This window comes from Pleurodeles waltl, chromosome 2_2, assembly GCF_031143425.1.
Source record: "Pleurodeles waltl isolate 20211129_DDA chromosome 2_2, aPleWal1.hap1.20221129, whole genome shotgun sequence".
NCBI classification, from domain to species: domain Eukaryota; kingdom Metazoa; phylum Chordata; class Amphibia; order Caudata; family Salamandridae; genus Pleurodeles; species Pleurodeles waltl.
Genome location: NC_090439.1, coordinates 103,265,163 through 103,284,209, shown reverse-complemented (window position 1 = coordinate 103,284,209; position 19,047 = coordinate 103,265,163).

Sequence of the window (19,047 nt, the reverse complement as noted above, 5' to 3'; positions counted from 1 at the left end):
CTCCCAGCGATTCTGCACACACTACACTTGTCTAGGGGGGAATTCATGAATCATATTCCACTTAGTACATGGTTTGTGTTGCCCCTAGACCCATTTTCTCCCTTTGCATTATATAGCATTTCCTATTGTTTCATTGCTTTATGACTATTTACTTGTCTAATTTTGGTGTCTAGTGTATATATTGTGTATAATACTTACCTCCAGAAGGAGTATTGTCTCTAAGATATTTCTGGTACTGTGTCACCCAAATAAATACCTTTCTTTTTGGTAAAACTGGTATTGTCTTTACTTGTGTATAAGTACTGTGAAACTATAAGTGGTATTGCATGAGCTTTGCATGTCTCCTAGTTCAGCCTAAGCTGCTCTGCTATAGCTACCACTATCAGCCGAATCTGCTAGAGCACTACTACTTCACTAATAAGGGCTAACTGGACCTGGTATAAGGTGTAAGTGCCCAAGGTACCCACTACAAAACCAGGCCAGCCTCCTACAGTGTGTAACTGTGCCCTTTCTTCCCATGTGTACTAAGTTGTGGTACTTACCGTCATCGTCTTTGTCAGCGGTCACGGCCGTGGAGGTATATGGCAAGGAGCAGCACAGGCATTATTTGCAACTCTCTCTCCATCTCTAATTCGACGTGTTGTATGTACCTCCGGTGAGTGTTTCCTTTTATCTAGTTTGTTTCCGCCATGCTTTGCGTGGGGTGGTTTCTGGCCCGGAACTGATGGTGGACTTGTGGTTCATTACTTGGTGGGCGGGTGGGGCCTTTCTGCCGGCCTGTGGGTGGCCTCCTCCGTCCTCGTCGCCACTCCAATGCTGGCGGTGTGTGGCTAGACCGCTACTTGTTTCTCATGTGCTTCATTATTTGGAGATCCGGACCGCCAGCCTGTTGGCGGTAGTTGCCGCCACCGCCGGCAGTTCTGTTATTCCCGCCCTGTTCATAATGACCACCTATATCTAAGAGTATTAGTTTGATTAATTGATCAATGTAGCCATGTTCTTTGCCTATTCATGTTTAACATTTGTTTCAGCTATATACGTATATATATATATATATATATATATATATATATATATATATATATATATATATATATAATAACACAAAAAAATAAGCCGGAATCCCGAGGCTCAATATCGGGGCGGTCCGAGTGTGGTTCCAGAATACCACATATATGAACCAAGCTTTCCCCAAATAATACAAAAGTCCTCGGACAACAATGTGTGATCAAAAATCTATATTTTTACAAAGCGAATACCACTACACAACGCGTTTCAGCCGTAGCCTTGTTCACGTGTGAAATGGTTTGTTCAATCAACTTACACATATAAACATAGTCACAAAAACAAATAAAGGACTACCTTCACCCTACAATGCATATCCCCATTGTGGTCTCTGTCACACCAAAGCGCCATTTTGGAGTGTGGGAGTTTTTAAGGCATTCCAATCACAATACACCCTAATCTCAACCACTACTTGGTATTTATAAAAAACTGAATATCACATTTTATCAATATCAAATTACCTTCACATGTAACCAAAATATTTAGGTTTTTAAAACATTATATCCAATTTATACAATTTTTCAAAGCATTCATGTATTAAATGAAAGTGTAAATCTACATATATGCAGGTAATGTGGCAATGAGAAAAATAATGTATCATCAGTTAATAATGTATGCCTATCCACTCCCCAATATATTATGCATATAGAACCTTAAAGTGACCCAACCCTTGCTTACAACCAATCAAAACAAAACAAACCCTCAAAATTCAAATCACCCTAAATGCTAAAAAAGTTATCTGTTATACATACATACTAAAGGTTACAAAATGCAATTACCTATACCACTGAGCCAACTTCAAACCAAATGTACATTTAATTCTTCACTGGAGTTTAACCCAACCGGATTCAATGTATTGAGTTTGATAATTAATTTGGATTCCAAAATTCGCAATTGTTTCTCTCTGTTACCACCACATGTATTTTGTTTGACCTGATCTAGGACCACAAAACTGAGCATCTTCTCATCCCCTTTATGTGATGTATGAAAATGTCTTGCCACAAGGTAATTCCGATCATAATTACGAATGGCCCTTATGTGCTCTAATACTCTTTTTGTGGCCTTATGTATGGTGCTACCAACATACCATTTCCTGCACAGGCATTGAAGGCCATATACACAAAAATCTGTATTACAACTAAAATGCCCCTTGATTTGATAAATCCACTTACCACTGTCACATTCCACTTTCTCACAGTTACTGCTATATTTAAACGCTTTACATCTTTTACAGCAGTAAAAAACAGACGGATTACCAGAAAACCCTCTTTCTATCTGATTACTTGTAACCATATTTCGGCTCAAATCATCTCTTAAAGACCTACCCCTACGAAAAGTCACTAATGGTTTCTCTGAAATATATTTATCTAAAACAGAATCTGTTTGCAAAATATGCCAGCTTTTCAATAGGAGCTGTCTTACTGCACATGCCTGACTTGAAAAGGTGGTAATAAACCTCAAGCATTCCTTTGACTCTCGCTTCTCCTCTCTGTTATATAATAGCTCTTCTTTCTTCATGGAAACTACCTTGTTATTCGCTTGTTGTATGATTTCAATACTATATCCTCTTTCTCTTTCTCTGAATCTGACACACATACGCTGACTTTCTTTTTGGTAATCATCCCATGTACTGCATACTCTATGAGCTCTCAAAAGTTCTCCATATGGGATGCTCTGTATCAGCTTTGGTGGATGTGCACTCTTAGCACTTAACAGGCTGTTCCCAGCTGTTGCTTTTCTATGTATCGTTGTAGTCAACTGGTGATCTTGTACTGTCACATCCACATCTAAAAATTGGATCAGTTTTTTTTCAATGTTTCACATAACTGTAGATTAAATTGATTTGTATTTAAAGCCGCTACAAACCTAAGTGCGGCCTCCTCTTCACCCTTCCAAATTACAAAGATGTAATTGATAAAACAACACCATAGTATTACTTTATCTTCAAAATCTGGTATGTTCATAGATGCCTGTTCCTCCCACCAACCCATCATCAAATTAGCATAACTCGGTGCAATACATGTGCCCATTGCTGTTCCTTGTAGTTGGCAGTACAGTTGATTATCAAACAGGAAAAAATAGTTTTTGAGGCAATAGTTAATCATATCACAAATCATTTCAGTATGAAATAAATATGATATAGATCTAGCCCTCATGTAATACCTGACATCTCTTTAACCCGCATCATGTTGTATACTCGTGTAAAGTCACGTCTAAAGTCAGGAGTATATAATCATCTTCCCATTGAATACCATCTATCAATTTCAGAAAATGTGTTGTGTCTTTCACATATGACAGAAGGCTTTCCACAACTGGTCTTAAGAAATAATCTATATACCTTGAGGTATTTTCTAACAACTACCCCATAGCAGAAACAATAGGTCTACCAGGGGGAGACTTTTTGTTCTTATGTAGCTTCAGTAACAAATACATAATGGGAATAACTGGATTGTCACATTTCAAGAAGCAAAATTCATCCCAACTCAATAAATCTCTATCCTTCCAATCACACAGCTTCTCATAATACGCTGTGTTAGCTGTCTTCACATCAATTAACTGTACCTGTGTATAACAATTGCCATCTCTCAATTGCCTTACTCCCTCTCTTATATTTGCATCTTTATCCCAAGCTACAATGTTCCCTCCTTTATCTGATTGTCTTAGCACAATGTCTGGATCTTCTTTCAGACTGTATAACACATCTTTTTGTGACAAGGAAAGATTAACATATTTCCTATTTTTAGGCTGACATCTGTTTCTCTTTAACTCCTTAATCATATCCCTCTCAAATACCTCAATGGCTTCACATTGAATTAGCGGTGCAAACACAGATTTTGGTTTGAAAGGGGTAGAACATATTGCATCTAATTCAAATCCGAACCCATGCAAATTGACTATTGGATCTTCATGTGATAGCACATCCTCATCTAGACTTGATACTGTGTGTAGCAGTTCTATGTCCGAAATACAAAGATTGCTAACTGGTTCTCTCTCAACCATTCTTGAATCTTCAATCACCTTAGTCTGATACCATTTGTTTAACTTTAGTTTTCTCACAAAATGGAAAAGGTAAATTCTGGTTGGTACATAATTTAAGTGATTCATTGGGCAGAAAGAGAGCCCTAATGATAGGAGACTCTTTTCCTCCTAAGTTAGTATTCTCTTAGATAAATTCACTACAGTCATTACATCCCCTTCCGGGCTCTTGTCAATACCCCTCCTGGCCTGAGATCTTCTTTTCCTTTCTCGTATTTTCGTTGTGTGATTCCTCTTCCTTTGCCTCTCATTCCTCAACCTCTGTTCCTCTGAGGAAGACGCTCTTTCCTTGTTTCTGTCCTTCCTTAGTTCAGGAGGCGAAATTGTTTCGAAAAATTAGATTTGTTGTCACTCTTTTCTGCCCCCAAACTTTTCCCCAAGACAGAGTCAGATATGTCTGATTGATTGCTATCCAAAACATCACTCTCTTCCACTTCACCTATCTGGTCACCGGTATTGACATCACTCTGGTTTTCCGGTACATCCTTTTGATTATCACCATACATATGATCATATTTGCGGTGGAAAGTTAGAATCCTTCCTGACTGGTAATCTTTGAAGTCCCGAATAAATTTATGTTGTTTTTTCATTGTAATAACCTCTTCAAGTTTTCACAATTTTTTGTCTAGACTGGTTTTGAATTCTTAAAACCTCAATTGATACCAATGTTAATACCTCCGTGAATAACTTCTCTATTTCCTCAACTATCTTTTTTCTGCAGGGGCCCCCAGGCACAGCCCCATCGCGCAATCCACTGCCTGAATAACGGGCAGTGTATTGCGTGATAGGTGCAGCTGCACCCTCCACACGGCCACATTGCCACTGGCTCCATTAGGAGGCGGCTGCAATGTTACAGCCCAGCGGGGATGTAAAAATGTGGCCGGCGGGTTCCTGGCTGCATAGGCGGCCGACTGGTGATCAAATGTTGGCGGTCGGCTGAGGCCGAGCGCCAATGTTGTAATGAGGCCCTATGTTTCTTGTTATCTAGAGAAAGACTTAGGGGCACATTTAAGAGCCCCTAGAACCTCCTTGCGCCACATTAGTGTCATTGTTTTTACGCTAATTTGGCCCAACAAGGCCAAAATCAGCATGCCAAATTTGCAAGGGGGCCAATGCATGCACTGTACCACTTTGTAACCCTTTGTGCTACATTATGCCGGTGCCAGGCACAATGTATGCAGAAGGAGCATTCCCCTATCAGGGGAGCCAAATAAATGGTGTAAAGAAATCTAAGAAATTTCTTTGCATCGTTTTTTTCAGCACTTTTAATGCCTGCTCAGAGCAGGCATTAAAAGGAGGCATACCATTGTTTACAATGGGCCTCAATGGGCTTTGCAGGATTAGGGTCAAAATCTTTGATGGTAATCCTGCAACGCTCCAAACTAGTGTAAAAAATGTTGATGCTAGTTCCCCTACCTACCACAATGGTGCACCGAATCGTAGATACAACGCACACAGGGGGATGCTACAGGGTGCAAGAAAAGTGCTGCTGCTCTGGGTGCAGCACCACTTTTCTTAGATCAGGCCCTTTTCGTTTGTATGAGACAAGTGATAGTGAGTCTTGTGAGGAAGAAGTTAGGCCTTCTGCTTATTGCGTAACAGGAGGATGAAGTACCCAAGGCTGCCAACTGTGAGCGCGGTTTTGAAAACTTGGGAACTGAAGGGATTTAGTTGACTTCTTTCACATTCAGTAATTTGGTTGGTTCTTGGTGGTGGAAAGAGAAAGTGGATGTTTCCATAGTTGGGCTGACTTTCCACGACTCTGAGAGGTAACATTTCTCTTACTTGTTGGGTTTTTCCCTGAGTGTAAAACTACATGCAGATTTTTTTTTTCCTGAACTTCTACAGAAGTTCTGTTTTATGCTGACACCTTCTATGCTCCAGGGATGGAAATTCCTGTTAGTAAATTCTACTCTCAAGCTATGTTTAGAATAGAAAAGGGGACAGATTTGGAACAATTTGCTTTATCATCATTGTGGCTGTTGCCAGACTGTATCTCAAATTATTATGACTCAATTTATTGGCATGTTTCAGATCCCAGCCTATACTGTTGTCACTCGGGAATCTATTTTTACTTTGTTTATATACCGGACGGAATTATATCCTAAAATAAATTAATTTAATCAAAGGTATTGATTGCTGGTCCCTATTGTGGAGTCACATTGGCTTCACAAGTTGGAAATGTATTAGTAATGTTATCTAACTTACAGGGTGTCAAGTCATCTAACAAAAGTCCACACAACCAATGGGTAAATATATTTGATGATTTTATTAAGAAAATAAGGTGCAAGCAAGAGTATGCCATCATACAGATGAGTAGGACTAGTTACTGGAATGCAATTATATTTCATTGATTTATCTGCAATGGAGAATAGCAGAATATATCTCAAAGTCCACATGGGGCCTAAGCCAGAAGTTCAAAAACTTTGGGGATAGTTGCACATGGGAGTAAGCCCTGTTATCTTACAATTCCTCCCTCTAACACTTACTGAGAAGTGTATTTGAAGATCATGGATGACTGCAAGTCAGCTGACACTTCTTTATTTTAGATACTTTCCATAGCAAAGACCTACTTCTCAAGAGTCAAAGAGCACTTCCTTGAGTATTTAGAACATGAAGTAGAGAGCAATATGGTGTGTGTGATCAGATTGAGACAAGACTACAGAAATCAATGTTTGGTTGAAAACAGAAACACAAACATACACACACACTCTATGTCGCCCATTATCACCCTGGCGGTTTCACCACTGGTGGGCATGGTGGTGAAGACCACCACATAATGAGTGTGGCGGGTTGGCCTCTGCCAATCCACCACTTCCCTGCCCAGACCGCCAGGGTGGTTGGACCCGCCGGGCCAGAGATGAGCATCTCCGACCTGGTGGTCCAATAAAGATTAGGAGTATCGGTTTTCCACCAGGGTTTTCATGGCAGTAGCACTGCCACATAAACCCTGGTGGAAAGGCTACCGGTGACAGCAAATTTCTTCCCTGTCACTGGCAGATGACTCCCCCACCCTGCCAGTCTAATACCCCCCACTCCTCCTCCATACCAGAACCCCCCACACACCATTCCTAATATAGTGCCCCCTCCCTCTACCCCTCACCCACTCCTAGTACAGCATACAGAGGCCCCCTCCTCCCACCCCCCACGCTTCTCCTAGTTCCAGCACCCCTCCTACCCCCACCCCTCACCCCCTCCTAGTACAGCACCCCCACCCCCACCCAGACCCCCACTCCGCCTCCCCACATACACGTACATGCACATAGACACCCAAACGCACCCCGCATACCCTCATTCACCAACACTGACATACATGCATTCACTCACATGCATCCATACACACACTCACTCACATGCATTCATACACGCATTCCCTTTAACATTCATACACGCATTCACTTCAACATTCATACACGCATACACACACACATAAAAACATGCATACAAACATGCATACACACATTCACATACGCAGACAACACCCACTCACACAAGCACACACAACATCCCCCACCCTCCCACCACCTCCCCTGTCAGACGCCCAACTTACCTTGTCCGGCGTTGAGGTTGTCCGGCAGTAAATGGGCGTTTCCACTGCTAGCAACGCCCCCCTATCAGGACACAGTCAGGCCGTATTACAGGTCATAATATGGCTTGTGGAGTCCTTTTGGTGGGGCAGGGCTGGTGGTGGAACCACCCATGCGCCTCCCCCCCCCAGCAGGACTACAGAGGGATTCCCACCCAAAATGTGACGGAAATCCTGCAGTAATCGTAATATGGTGGGTGGAAGACCTCCAACACTGGTGGTCTGCTGGCGCTCGCAGCTTTGTCAGTCTTTCAAAAAGGGGCCTATGTGTGCACAAGTTGTCTTTCCTGTTGTTAGTAGAACAATTGGTTTGCACCACTACTGAGGCATCTAGCTACATAAATCATGAAAATCAAAGATGTGACTGGCCCTGGTCAACCTCAGCTGTTAATAATTTAATGGCACTCAATTTAATAACCTCCAAAAGATGAAAAGGTGAGAGGTTGATTTGGCCTTGTTGGGATTCAAACTCTGACCTTCAGGACATAAAATCAAAAACAGTGCATATCCTCTCCATCCTGCATAGATTTCAATAAATTCTGAGGGGCTAATTACAAGTTGCACACTAGTGGGATAAAACTAAAATCAAATGCGATTTTACTGTTACTGTGAGGTAAATGTAAACCAGTGCCATTCCATTATGAGTAAAACCCCATAGAATGGTAATTACTGTCTCAGACCATTTTTTCTGGCAATAAAACCACATGAAATTTCCAATTCTGTGTGGTTTAATGCATATATTTAATGCTTACTGTGAGCAGTGAGAGGTGTATGTGGGATGTATTGATGTGGTAAGGGTGATGGAGGTTGTGGGGCAAAGGAGAGGGAAGTAAAAAGATGTATTCTTTGCAAGGGAAACAGTGTCAAATAAAAATAAATATGAATGAGTTTTGGCTGCTACTGCAGCCAAAGCCCAATGCAATTAGGTATGGTATGGTTTTCCCACACACAGAAAACACGTGAGTGGAAAAACTGCCTACTATGAATCAGGCAAAGGGAAATTCCATGTGGCAATTTCACTCCACTTGCCTCAGAATAATCCTGCACTATGTAGGGTAAATAGCATTGCCAGACAGGGAACCTATAGGCTTGGCAAAAATGTTCAAACCAGTCCTTCCTTCTTTCCTTTTCTCCTTCCCCCTTTCTTCTTCCCTAACTCCCTCCCAACCTCCCCTTCTTTCACTCTCTCTTTCTCTCCCTCCCACTTTCTCTGCCCTTTTCACTCTTTTTGTCTGTCTCTCTCAATCCCACAGTGCCATTTGTAATAAAGACTAGCAAGCGAGCAGGCCTTTCTGAAGACTTAGTGGCATCCTTGAAAAAACAGCATTTAATGGCTCCAGTGTAAAAGAGAACCGCCTGATTGCTTAGAAGGCCATTCAAATGGGATGGGGAGGGAGGCATCCTCCACTTTTCTTCCACCAAAATCTAAATTCTGCATTGAGTAAGGTGAATATCTCAGTTAGTTAAGGCACCCATCCATTTGGTTTTACTTTTACAACTTTTCCAATGATTAAAGCAGGTCCACAATACAATATTAAAATTCAAGGGAAAAAGTAGTACCATATGTGTAATGCGTAGCTCAGACATGTCATGGAGTATATGTAGGTATCTTCTACAGAAATCAGTGTTCCGTGTTGGGGACACAAGAAAGCAATTGAGTCAAACCAGCTTCCCTACATTCCAAAACCATTAAAATGAGTATGATTGAGTAATGATAATTTCTGTTATCTACAGCATTTTGATAGTCTTGTGTGGTTTAGTTCTTTGCCTCTTCTGCATTGCTATCAATAGTATAAAACCACAGCACAAAAGGAAGCAATCTTCATCCAAATCACAACCTGGCCGTGCCTCCTCCCAATTTGGCCCTTATAAAAATGTGGTGTTTTCCTCCTCCTAATATCTGATATGACCACAGATGCATTAGTAAACTTAAAAGCCCAAGGCCTCCAAATTCTCCAAATTATGTCAACATAGAAGTTGCATTATACCAAGTGAGTGTCTCACATTAAACCCAGAAATTATGAAAGAGTTACAGGGAATGTAGAGCGAAAGGCCACACAGGGTTTATGTTTTTAAAGGTGCCATCCACTGAATGATGTCACACTAGGTCATATCATCAAACAAAAGAGCATTCTGGAATACCTACTGCTGTTGATTGCTATCAAAAGTTGGCAGGGTAAAGAGAACTGTTTTTCCTTCCTCTACACTGTATGGCCCCCTGGCAAGGAAGTCGCACAGGCATGTAAGAAGACTAGTCACCAAGCACAGGAAAATGACCATCACCTATTTTGCAGACCACTGCAAAATTCTGGTTTTCTGTGCATTTCAGACTTAGCATTTAGGCAGCTAAGGGCAGTGGCTTCTTTGACAGGGTAAGGGACCATTTCAGCTAAAGTACATGTTAATACACAACAAATTTGTTTTTTATTGCATCTAGTGCTTTAAATGGGCAGGTACTTTACACTACTTAAGCCCTGATTTATACTTTTTTTGTGCCGCATTACCATCATTTAGTGACGCAAAAGCAGCTCAAACTTACAAAATACAACTGTATTTTGAAAGTTTGCTTCGCTTTTGTGTCAAAACATTACGATAATGCGGTGCAAAAAAGTATAAATCAGAGACTAAGGGGGTCATTCTGAACTTGGCGGGCGGCGGGAGCCGCCCGCCAAGCGGGAACCGCCAGAATACCGCTGCGTGGTCAAAAGACCGCCGCGGTAATTCTGAGTTTCCCGCTGGGCGGGCGACCGCCAGAAGGCCGCCCGCCCGGCCAGCGGGAAACCCCCTTCCACGAGGATGCCGGCTCCGAATGGAGCCGGCGGAGTGGAAAGGGTGCGACGGGTGCAGTTGCACCCGTCGCGATTTTCAGTGTCTGCTATGCAGACACTGAAAATCTTAGTGGGGCCCTGTTAGGGGGCCCCTGCAGTGCCCATGCCATTGGCATGGGCACTGCAGGGGCCCCCAGGGGCCCCACAACACCCGTTAACGCCATCCTGTTCCTGGCGGTGAAAACCGCCAGGAACAGGATGGCGGTAAGGGGGTCGGAATCCCCATGGCGGCGCTGCAAGCAGCGCCGCCGTGGAGGATTCCCTAGGGCAGCGGGAAACCAGCGGGACACCACCGGTTTCCCGTTTCTGACCGCGGCTGTACCGCCGCGGTCAGAATGCCCATGGGAGCACTGCCAGCCTGTTGGCGGTGCTCCCGTCATTTTAGCCCTGGCGGTCGTCGACCGCCAGGGTTAGAATGACCCCCTAAGTGCCAACACTTTAACTTGAAAAAGGTAGGGCCAGAACCCCGTTCAGAAGGTCACTGGGAAAGCAGGGATTAATGGGCCCACGTGTTGGGGGGTTAAGACCTCTCACTCCTGATGTCATGGGACCAGACCTACTAAGGATCCTGAGCACCTGGACCAAGTACTGCTTCAGCAATTGACACTCAGGAATAATATGCTTTAGGTAGTCTAAGGATCCCTTGGGAGTGGGGTGATGGGGCGACAGATACAAGTGGTGAACAGGCTCAAACTCAAAATTTATGCAGCAGCAGTAATAAATTATTGTTCAGCAAAATACTCACTTTTAAGGAAAAAGTGAAGCATTTTATTTTACCGCTGACAACACAAAAGGTAAATACAACTTTCACATTTAACTGCACAGTCCCCCTGAGATTGGGACTCCAATGTTTTATATGCAGATTCCTGTAACCCACTCCCTCCTCGCTCCTAACGATAGTGGTTATTCCAAATTTACTATAGGTAACATGCAGGGTAAGATCCGCTGGTAGTCCAAGCCTCAAGCAACCACTCTCACTCTATATTAAAGTCAACAATGTTCCAGTGCTATCGAACAACCAAGTTCTCCTGCGTGCAGTTGTCATGAAATCAGTCTTATCTGCACTGGTAGGATTGAAGCAAGAGTTCCTAGGTGTAGGAAGCTGGCCTAGTGTGTGGTGACCACCTATGGTGTTATCACCTTATACCAGTCCAGGTATCCCCTATTAGTGAATTGTAGACAGGGTCTAGGAAGCCAGGGCTCTCTAGAGGTAGCTGTGGATGAGCAGCCAAGACTTATCTAGGAGACATGCAAAGCTATGCAATACCACTATAGTCACACATGAGAGAACCACACAGTGTTACAAAAATAAAGGTACTTTATTATGGTAACACAAGTACTAAAATGTGTATAGGCAATCACCCAACGGGAAGTAAGTAAACACATTATATACACATTAACATGCGATAAACATTGGTAAAAGCATTAGCAAATAATAAGGGACCTAGTGGAGGGCAAACCATATACTAAAAAAGTGGAATGTGAAAGGCAGTTTCTCACCCAAGGAAGTGGAATCAGTAAAAAGGGACCTGGAGGAACTAGGAACCCCAAGAGTTGAAGACCAGAGTGATCCACAGTGACCAGGCGAGTAGAGGTAAGTATCTGGTTTTCCCCATAACTATCAACAGGACTTTGGAAAATAATTATTCAAAACCCAACCAAGACTGGAAGAACCCAAAGGTGGATCCTGACAGAAGAGCACCTGCCAAAGAAGGGGACCAAGTACATTTCGAGATGGTGTGTCCGGTTGGGGCAGGATCCACTACCCATCCTTCTGTGGATGCAGGACCAGGTCAATGGTGGATGAAGAAGGTCAGCAGTGCAGCACAGGAGATGAAGAGGAGTCCCAGAATTGATGCAAGTGATGTCACATGTCGGCAGTCGAGATGCAGTCTGTTAGTGGTGCTGAAAAACCACCAAGAAGCCTTGACAAATGCAAAAGATGGAGAAGAAGGTTTGCAAGACTGAAGAGGACCAGCAAGATCCAGGGGACTCAACCCAAAGAGGGGAGTCTGGGGTGACCATCAGCAGCAGGGAGAGTCATAAGAAAAGGAGGCCCTCAAAGGAAACCCACTGGCAGCAGGCATAGGAGATGCAGTGAAGCCCGTTCAGCACACCTAAGGAGGAGTTCCACAGAGCTGGAGCAGCAGGCAGAGACTGTGCTTTACAGGAAGGAGTGCTGGGGGCTCTGGCTACTCAGAGCCTGAAGATCCCTTGGAGGAGGAGCAAACAAGCCTTGGTAGCTTCAAGAGTTGTGGTGCACAGGGGTACTGACCTCCAAGGAGAGACAAGGGTTTATCATCTCCCAATTTGGACAGCTGGTAGAGATGACCAAGGGGACCACTCTAGATTACGACTAGTGATGCAAGATCCTTGCAGTTCCAGGGGACAGCAGATCCACACAGCCAGTTGTCATTGCAGTTAGTGCCTGCATATTCAGAGGAGTGACTCCTTCACTCCAAGGGAGATTCCTACTTACTTATTGTGCAGGCTAAAGACTCATCATCCTCAGAGGATGCAGCCAGGGAAATGTTGCTGGAAGGAGCTGGAGAAACAACGTTGCAGAGCAAAGTTGTTGCTGTAGTGGCAGTTTGTCGATTCCTGGAGGGTTCAGTTACAGTCCCAGAGGCCAGAAGATTAAGTAAACAATGCAGAAGAGTCCTGCTAGAATCTTGCATGTCAAATCTAAGGACCCACCCAATACAGAGCCCCTAATTAGCCCAGGAAGGGGGCTTGATCATCGGAAAGGTGACCACCTATTAGGAGGGGACTTTGAAGTTACCTGCCTGACATGGTCACTCAGATACTCCCAGGGACATCTGCCCACCTTGGATTCAAGATGCAGAATCAAGTGGCCACCTGGAGGAGCTCTGGGAACCACCCCTAGAGTGGTGATGGACAGGGGAGTGGACACTCCCCTTTCCTTTGTACAGTTGTGTGCCAGAGCAGGGACTGGGTGTCCCTGGACTTGTGCAAACTGGCTTCTGCAAGGAGGGCACCAAATGTGCCCTTTAAAGCATACCAATGGCTTGGGAGGCTACCCCTTCCAAGCCATGTAACGCCTATTTCCAAGAGAGAGGGTTTGTGGGAAAACAGGGCTTATTGCAGAGGCCCCCTGACTTTTTCCCCCCATTTTTCAATTTCTTCTGGTGTTTTCCTGACTCTGATGGTGCCCTGGGTACTGCTAACCAGTCCCAGGGCCTATGCTCTGTATAAAATGAGTATGCAAATTAGGCTAATTATAAGTGGCTAGGTCAACCTACCTATAAGTCCCTAGTATATGGTAGGGCATGTGGGTTTAGGGACCCCAGCATACGTGGTGCCCCCATAGGTGCACTGCTGGGGTGCCCAGCGTCATTTTAAAGGCAGGCCTGCCTTGCTGGCTGCTTTTAACTTAAACTTACATGCACATTTGACTGTGGAATTAAAAGTAGTTCCTAAGTCTTAAACTACCTTATTTCCACACATAAGTCATCCCTAAGGTGTGCCCTATGTGCTCCTTGGGCTGGGTCCCATGTAACTATAAGCAGGGACCTTATAAAAAATAGTTTTATAATCCCTGGTGAGTTAAAACAGCAAAGTACGTTTTTCCCTCATTGTAGTGAATGGCCTCTATAGGCTAGAATAGGGAGACTTTATTTTAATTTTAACCCCCCCCCTTAAGTAAAAGATACCTCAAGTTTGGTATCAAATTAATTGTTATAATAAATACCACAACTTCCAGTTGTTGGATTTAACATAACTTGTTCAGGTAAAGAGTTTTAAACTTTACCTGAAAAGTTGCCAACTTCAGCCCTGTAATGTTTTGCTGCTTTGCTCTGATTGGCCAGCCTGGCTAGGCGGCCTTGATGAGGTGTGAAGTGGCCTTGCTCAACACAAAGAGATGTGCCTGGGGGAGGAGATCTTCCCTCAGCAGATAGAGAGGCAGGAAGGGGGAGGGCTGCCAAACTGGTCTTTAAAGGCAGGGAAGGACATCTGGAGCAACCCAGCACCTCCCATACATCCTACAAACCCAGACAATTATGTGCCCCACTGATTAGATTAGGAGAGGGCAAGAGAAGGGTGTGATTTTTAACCACACCAGTGGTTGGGCTCACCCAGATGTAACCTCCAAAAATCACTTTCAGCCATGATGGATTTTTTAGGAATGTTGCTCCCTGAGATTGATTTTTGCCACACTTCCCAGGAAGTGGTCATCACAGGGGGAAGGACCCAGCACCTGATTGGAGAACCAGGACCCCCCTGTTTTTACCCAAGAGCAAGGATAAAACTGGCAGCCCTGCACCACCCACCTCAGTTCCCTACCAGACTCCAACAAGGGAGAACTACAGAAGAAGAAGGACTGCCCTGCTGGACCCCTGGCCTGCACCTGGACACTGCACTCTAGAGTACTGCACCAGCTCCACACTTGGGCTCCACCACAAGAAGAACTTTGCCGGCTTCAGCTGGTTCAAGGAGGGACTCTCTGTTTGTTATAGGTGAAAAATTGCTGACCAGAGTCCCCTGCACCAACTCTTGAGGAAACTGACCACTGTACAGTGGCCAAAAAGGAGTTTGTGCCAGGTGCATTCTGGGAGTTGTAGTCCACACCCTCAAAGAGCATCTCAGAGCTTCTGAAACCTTGCGGTGAGCTGTGGACCTCAAAAGAACCTTAAAGGAACATCTGGAAGAAAATCCAGGATTTTGGAGAAGTTTGAAACCTTTTGGAAAAAAGCTCCATATAAGGACTGACCTACCACAGTAACTCTAGCTGCCTTGCCTTAACTGCAACCCGACCTGACTTGCAGGTTCATCCTGGTGAAGAAAATCTCCAAAAAAGTGACTACGTCCGAATGTAGGAAGTTGACCGGGACCTCCCAGGCAGTGTATCCAAAGAGGGCTCCAGGGACATCGGATCAAGATTCAGGTTTGTCCTTGTTGAAAGGATTTTCATCTTGAAAAAACAACTAAGTCAGAAGGTAAAAATCTCCACCGAGGCTTACTTCGATGCGTACCTGAGGAAGAGTGCCTGGAGGTCGGATTGGACTGATGACTTGGTCCCGATGAAGAAAATCTTCAAGAAAATGACTAAGTCTGAAGGTAAACTTTTGACAAGGCCTCCCGCGGGCTGTAGCTGTGCAGGGCTCCATCGCAGTCGTCCTTAAACTTTGACTATGCCCCAGTCGATGTGCGACCAGATGACCAGAATGCCACTATTCGTTTCTTAGTGCTAAAAAGCATAAATTCTTAAAAAATTCCTATCTCGGATTCCACTTATCCAATTTTAATTATTTTGGAGTCATTATAAAGATAAAAATATAATCAATATAATTGATTTTTATTGTGCTTTGTGTTTTACTTATTTACTGTTTTGTGATTTATAAATGCTATACACATATGTCACCGAAGTTAAGCCTTGTCACTCGTTGCCAAGCTACCAAGGGTTGAGCTGGGTTTAATTTTTTGAGACCTAACTGGACCTAAGTGGAGGTTAGTGGCCTATTGCTAAGTGTAGGTACTTACTTCCCTTACCAATAACTCATTTTCCAACAGGGTGTTACCTCCCTCTCCCACAGGAAATCGTTTGTTCTGCCTTCTTCTGGCTGAACTGGTCAAGCAGCAGGAGGGCAGAAACCTGTCTGAGGGGTGGCAGCAGTGTGGGTGGCGCAGAAACCCCCAGAAGACTGGTAGAAGCAATGTTGGGGGTCCGCATGGAATCATACAACCAATACTGGCAACAGTATTGGGGTATGATTCTGACATGTTGATATCAAAGACGTCCAGTACACGGGCAAAGTGGCTTCCCCGCACTTATGAAGTCCAGTGCAATAGAGCTAGTGTTCGTAGGGGCACCTCTCCTCATTCAGGTGTGCCCTCACACACAGGTAGCTGCACCCTGCCCTCTGGGCTAGCAGGGCCTATTTTAGGGGAGACTTATAGTGACCTGGTGCAGTGACCTGTAGTGAAAGGGTGCATTTACCTTTTCATGCAGGCTTGACACATTTTGCATGGACTCCCATGGATGGCATAATACATTCTGCAGCCTCCCCAGTATGCTATTTATGGGGAGTGCAACGTCCTAGACAACCAAATTTAGAGGGAGAGAATACAATCACTGGGTCCTGGTTAGGAGGTTTCCAGTGAAAACAGTTAAAACATACTGACAACAGACAAAAATTTGGGGTAACCATTCCAAAAAGAGTGTACTTTCCTACACTAGGCACGTCCCTTCCCCGGCTGCTGGAGTGGTGGCAGCTGATTCAGATGAGTTTGCTTCATGTGGCCTAAGCAGGCAGCACGCTGGTCATAGAGTTCCTCACATATTTATGCACCACTGCAGGAAATCCGCTGTGTGGGTAAGTTTCTGGTCTGTCCCATTGTGAGGAGAGGGGATGTGGAGTGTGAAGATCATGGTGCAAACCCTTCATCCCGGAGGAGGTACACAGGGCTTCCCACGGTATCCTCACTTATGCAATGATGACTCTAATCAGGTCACATGTCATGCTTGTCTTGGTTACCCACTTTGACATACAGGGTCACCATAGCCTCACTAAACAGGGCTCTAGCCAAACTGGCACAGCAAAGTACTCCACATTAGCCCCTTGTGGTATACAGGGTTGTGGCTCACCATAACGCAAGAGCTACTGCCCTCACAGCATGGCAATCTTCTCACAGCAGACTCTTCTGGCATACAGGGTCACCGGCTTCTCATAATGTGTGAGCCCAAAGCCTAATCGGTGCAGCGATGCACATTGTTTACTCAATGGTGGCCTTCCTCTATCATGCGAGGGTCGCTGACTTTATCCTGCACAGGTCAAAGTCACAATCAGTGCAGCAAACATCTCCTCACACCTCACAGAGGGAGCCTACTGGACAAAGTTCCCCTTCAACTCACAGGGCACACTAGTCCAGGCAAGCAGGCAGGCAACGGTGCTCCAGGCTCCAGGGAAAGTGGTCTTGGATTCCCTAGGAGATGTCCTCACATTCAGCAGGGAGACTAGCAGGCCTTGACCCCAGTTCCAGTCAGAGGAAGAAGCTTTGCAGAGCTTCCCCTGCTCACACAGACCATCTGACTGCTTGTCAGTTGACATTTGTCAATTTTTGGGGACTCAATCTTCCCTTCCCATAGTCCATTTCCAGACACCAAATTTGATTTATATTCTAAGTCTTTCACGTTTATGTTGGGGCTCCCCTTCCTTTTGAAGTGCTCACTCCCCTGCCCTTGCTTCCTCTTCAAAGCAGTCTGTCACAGCAGGTGTGACTCTAAACCTGTTAGCCCCACAACACACACCATGGGAGTAACTAGAGGACACACCTAGATGTCAGCCACAGTGTTATGTGTATCAAAAGTTTAGCTCTAGACCGCAGCTCTACTCTTCATGATTCTATTAGGAGGCCTATCTCTTTTCTGAGATGTGCTCAGGCCCCTTCCTTGTGACCGCTCTCTGGATCAAAAAGCAATGTTTGAAGGGGGAAGCCTGCCTACCCCCTCTCCACTGCATCCCACCCAGCTTACAAGAATGCAGCAATATACATCTCTGTCTGGTGGAGTTCCTCTACCTCCTTTTCTCGTATTTTACCATGCTGGCCTGGGTCTCCCAAAATGGAACTCATAGTCTGTTATGTATTGTACCTTTCACAGAAACACATACACCTACTCTATGTATTTCACATACATGCACTGCATAGCAGTGTATCCTTAATTTGCTGTGCCACTCACAGGCACACATAAACCCAGCACATGCATTTAACATGCACGTACTGACAGCACTCTGTACTTCATGTACTGTGACACTCACCGACACAAATACCCCAAGCACATGCATTTAATGTTTAACATGCACGCACTGCAAAGACTACATCCTTCATTTACTGTGCCACTCACAGACACATGTACTCCCACCATATGCTCTCAACATGCATGCACTACACAGTAGTGCTTTATCCTTGTATTGTATCCTTTCCAGGCACACATACATCTCGTGCAGATACACCACTCGTGCTGTGCAGCACTCCCAGTAAACTTGATGTAGGGCAAGGGGTGAATTAAGCACACAGCATCTGAACTTTGAATGAGTGAGCCTATAATCCTTATTCCAGTGATGCAGGATAAAAAGGACCTTCTCACTCCAACTGATCAATACATAGCATGCTGCCACCACCGTGCTGCTTAACTCCTGGTAAAGGCAGTAGATTTCCACCACTATGAAGGTAGCGCTTTGAGTACCCCTCTGGTCCAAAAAGACCGCAGTCTGCAACACAGGCCTATGTCATAGAACACACACATGATCCAAGTTTGCTTATGACATCAAACATCAGCATTAGGGGTCCGGAGATCAGTACTTTACAGTTAAGACACCCAGGGCAGGGGTACACATCCACTACCATGCAGAGGACTTTTCCATCCCAACAGCGAATAACTGCACTTCTCAACAATTCTAGAATATATGGCAGAACACATCTGAGAAGCAAAAAAGTACTCTGGATAGTGAGTACCAGCACTTCTATATTTTCACTGATTGCATCATAGACCTTGAAAGTAGTTAAAGTCTA